Raw genomic sequence first — 5,000 nt, forward strand, 5'->3', positions numbered from 1 at the left:
CCTTTTTAAATATGAGCATATGAATTAATAAACAAATTAAACAATAAACCCTTACATTACATATTACATTTTTATCACGCCCGAACCCCAGAGAATTTCGTTCAGTGTTGGGTAAGGGGGAAATTCTCCCTTCTGTAAGTTTTACACCAGCTCCGTTGCACTAGATTTCGGCTGCCATAACCTCAATAATAATCTTTTGGCTGCAGTGCGTTATTATACAAAGTTGAATGGCAGGATTGACCTCGGGTCATATAGCCATCACTCGCTTATCAACATACAATTTTTATATATACGAGTACATACGTAGATCTTGTTACATTATATGCACATATAAGCCTACATTTTAAAATTTATTTTACATGTCTTTTAACTATCTCTTTTTATGTAGTTATTTAACTATCTATCTTGTACCAACAATAAAAACATGTTTTTAATTACTTTTAATTTGCACAGTCATCGTACGTAAGTACTTACGCGATATTCTGAAATATAGGGGTTTTTTTTTTTCATTGTAGAGATGTAGTTGATCGTATATACAAGTCATAATATAAGACCAAACGAACCAAACCTAACCAATCACATGTTCGTACATGTAAAGAGTATAAGCGGATTACGAAGGGAACTACCTCAGCGCTAGTTTAGCCAATTTCTTTCATTATTGTTTGGAATACACCATGTAATGTAATAATAATAATAATAATAATAATAATAATAATAATCAGGTGATAACCTGAGTTACTGCCAATCTCTCAACTGGATTTACAAAAATTGTAGGTAAATCAACATTGTGATTTTCAACTAAACTCAAAACATATTGAAACTGGTCAGGTGAGAGTCTGAAATATTCCTTAAATTTTGTCGCCGATTTTATAAAGATGTATCATTATCAATGCGTTAAAACAGAATTCTGTAAACCTATAACTGAATATTACATTAGTCTGCAGCTTGTTCCTTTTATAATACGCATGCGAGATTTTGATATCCGTCATCTACCTCTTCTAGAAAAAAATATCACCTTCATTATGTTGGATTTATTCATTATAATATTTAGGTTATGTCCGTGGCCTACATTAATTTACTTGTCCATAGGTAGCAGATGAGGGAATAAACAAATGGCAATCAACAGCGATGTGCGTCAATAAAGAAACCACTTCTCGGCGACCATCGCCGGCGATGTGCGTCCGACGATGATCGCCATAAACAAACCGTACCATTAGTAAGAAGATTCGATCTCGCTCAGTAAAAGCACTAGCCTCAACGCAAGAGCGCACCTCCTATGCAAAATATAAATCTTTTATGTCCTACCCGACAAACACAGAGTTACGAACTCTATCTGGCGGACACAATAACAGGAATAAATCGGCAACAGCAAGAGAGAGGACTTATGACAGCCCAAATCTGCCTTAAATATATCGACCAGACAAACATTACGTATGAAAAGCAAGATGTACAATTATTTTGAAACCGTAGTTGTTAAGAGCACGAACTGTGGCAGAGGCACAATGCGCCGAGACTGATAAGGAAAACCGTTAATGAAGTCATCACTGGATGACGTAAGATTATGCAATAGTGTAACAGAATCAATCAACGAGCGGAAGGAACAGAAAAGGAGCTTGAGAATATGTCGTGTGTGAACCAAGGGAATAGAGTAGAAAAAACAACAAGGAGGTTGGGAGCTAAAACCGTACTGTCTTTAACACTTCTATATATATATATATATATATATATATATATATATATATATATATATAATAAGGGTAATACACAATACACTATAACACGAATGGGAGCCAATTCGATAGTAGCAGTAGCACACAAAATCTAATATAGAAATTCGTGCTGTTTGTGTGTGTGTTTGTGTGTGTGTGTGTTTTTTTTTGTATGAGAGAGAGAGAGAGAGAGAGAGAGAGAGAGCGAGCGAGCGAGCGCAGATGCGCAAGCCACTAAGTGGATCGAAATTCGGTTACGGAGGTCATGGACGCCTCATTCAGACGCTAAATAAGGTAAAGTGTTGATAAAGCGTTGTATAATAACTTACTAAAATAAAATTAAAAAAATCTCGACACGAGAAAAGGAGATGTTAAGTTGACTACGACTGTACACATGGCGGATTTTCTCAATTTAAAGTGCAACTTTGATGAGCGGTTTCCTGGCGCGGCGGGGGGGGGGCTGCCTTAATGCAAAAATCAAAGTGTTTGCAGTGCCCACCCCCTCATGTCAACCAACCCCCAAAGCGGTCGTAAGCGTTGAGAGGGTACGAAAATAGAGAAAAATCAAGCGAGAGGAGAAGTGTGGATAGGGAAAGTAACGTCGCGACCTATGCTTCCGAAATGCCGACCGGAGCTAACATGCAGTATCATCCGTTCAAAAACATTACCGCCTCATAGTCTGTACACAACTTTTATTAAATCTCTGCCTCTGTGCAACAGTAATGGTTTTATTACTATACAACAAAGCATGACACCTCTGCGCAAGATATTACAGCAGCGGTCATCAGGACAGTGCACCCTCGAGCTAGCGTCACTTACTCGCGAATAAGACAAATCACTATCGTGCACCCGAGGTTGCTGACAGTAATGATCTCTCTCACTCTCCTTCCCACTCTCTCTCTCTCAAGTCTCTCTCTCCCGCTCTCTCTCCGTCTGAGCGTGTCTCAGTCCCTCCCTCCCTCCCCCCTACTTCACGCGACGGTTCATATTCCGAGACACAATTTACCCCTTACCCACTTCAGGGCATGCTGACGACCAATGAATTACAGTATCGAAGAGTCATTCGAGAACGTCTTAACATTACGTGGTTGGCGTAGCAGGAATAACACAAAAGATAAAAGCATCAGAGCGGAGCAAAGACAAATTATCTATATGGGTCTTCAATAGACACCGATTAGGTTTTCCGAACATGGTGGCAGAAAGGAGGAGATGTTAGAAGGATACAAGACCGAAAGGCTTATAATAAAAGATATACGTTTCGAAACTCGATTAGTTGTTGCAGGGCTTCTCATATATAAAGGCGGCTCAAGTTTTGGTGACCACCACCGAAAAATGGTTGAGGGTGCGAGTAACTTCAAACTTGCCACCTGCCAGTGTAACAGTGGGAGTCTACTATGGACGAAGTAATGACAGAGCCAGTGATAACTCTGTCTTAGCTATGCCTTTTGTTTTAAGTGAGAGTATATATATATATATATATATATATATATCGGCCTGGGTACCGTAGTCGTTGTAGATAGCGCTGGCCTTGTGCGCTTGAGGTTGCGAGTTCGATGCCGGCCGAGTTCGATTGCTCGCAACTGCCGAGGTTATATCAGCGTCGCCGGTGTGCCGGAAGTTTGTCCCGCAGGAGTTCTTTTACAAGGCAACATATCTACTGGCATGAGCGAGTCGCATTTAAGCACACTTAAATGCCATCGACTGCGCGAACGAGACGCTATAAGCAGTAAGATGAGCTGTAGTCAGCATGTCAATAGTAGGATTAATAATGGCAAAAGAAGCTAATAAAAGCTATAATTAGCTGCGTAACTCTGGAAAAAAGAACTGACTAAGGAAGAGAGCAATGATGTGCTATGTGTGGAGCGTGGCATTTTATGAGGCAGAAACACGGACATAAGGACGAAGAGAAGAGTCTAGGAGCATTTGTAATAAGGATATAGAGAACAAGGAGCGAGTGAAAAGGACAGACGGAATAATAATTGAAGCTGAGCTAAAAAGACTGAGTGATGAAAGAATAATGCCGAAACTGATCAGGACGAGAAATAGAAATTGGCTGGGTCACTAAGAAGAAACTGGAAACAGGAAGCACTGGAAGTTATAGTGAACGGAAGGCAAGTTCGAGGCAGAAGAATTCAGACAACATAGAGATACATGGATGCATGGAGGCAGTTTCGTGAGGAGAGTAATGGCGAGAACTCGTACGACAGAATCGTTACTTCGAGGTAAAGAACATAATAATTACGGCCCTTTATACAGTCACAACCGCTCTACAACTAAAATTTAATAGTCACCCTATAAAGCGCGGGGAAAGAGGCGCTGTGATGACTCACTGCGGGCGATTGCGCACGTAGAGGTTATGGCCGTAAGAAGCGCGACTTCGATGCGAGGGGAGTTTACTCAGCAGCACCATATTGCACGAAGACACACAACTTCGCTCGTAGTTGCAGAAGATATTAAGTAATTGAGCATTAAAATATATATCATATTATTAAAATAATTTACATAAAGGATAAAATTAAAAAGTAATTTTGTATGGATTAGGAGTCTGATTATTGGAACATGTAGCTAATCGGCAATGTAAGCAGTGCCTCATTACTGGTGCCTTGTTGCTGTTACTTGTGAGGGTGAGACCTGTCTTCGGACAGTTAAAACACACACACACACACACACACACACACACACACACACACACATATATATATATATATATATATATAAAATGAAGCTCCTCAGAGTGCAGTTGCGGCATATATGTACATATATGACCACATAGTACAACTCACTTGAGGAAAGAACAAAATGATACATGCATCTCAAGTCTAAATACTGAATTTATTATGCAAGATGTAAAAATGAAATAATGTTGTATATAACTGCCGAGGTTATATCAGCGTTGCCGAAGAGCCGGAATTTTGACCCGCAGGAGTTCCTTTACATGCCAGTAAAACTACTGACATGAGCGTGACGCATTGAAGAACACTTAAATAGCATCGACCTGGCCCGGGATGGAACCCGCAACCTCGAGCATAGGAGGCCACCGCTATACCGAGGCCGCAAATATTGAAGATCCTCTGAAATGGATTCTGATTCTTGTGTACAGTACATCTATAAAGAGGTAGTACAACCCACTTCACGAAATGTGACAGAGGAAGAACGATAGTCTATATGCAACTGAAGCATATGTAATTAATGTTATGAAGATGATCCACTCAATCAGATTCACGCAGATGTCGACATCTATTATGTGGCAAAACATGACACAAGACGGTAAGCGACAGACGAAGAGCATAT

This window comes from Periplaneta americana, chromosome 10 (genome assembly GCF_040183065.1).
Source record: "Periplaneta americana isolate PAMFEO1 chromosome 10, P.americana_PAMFEO1_priV1, whole genome shotgun sequence".
In the NCBI taxonomy this organism is placed as follows: Eukaryota; Metazoa; Arthropoda; class Insecta; order Blattodea; family Blattidae; genus Periplaneta; species Periplaneta americana.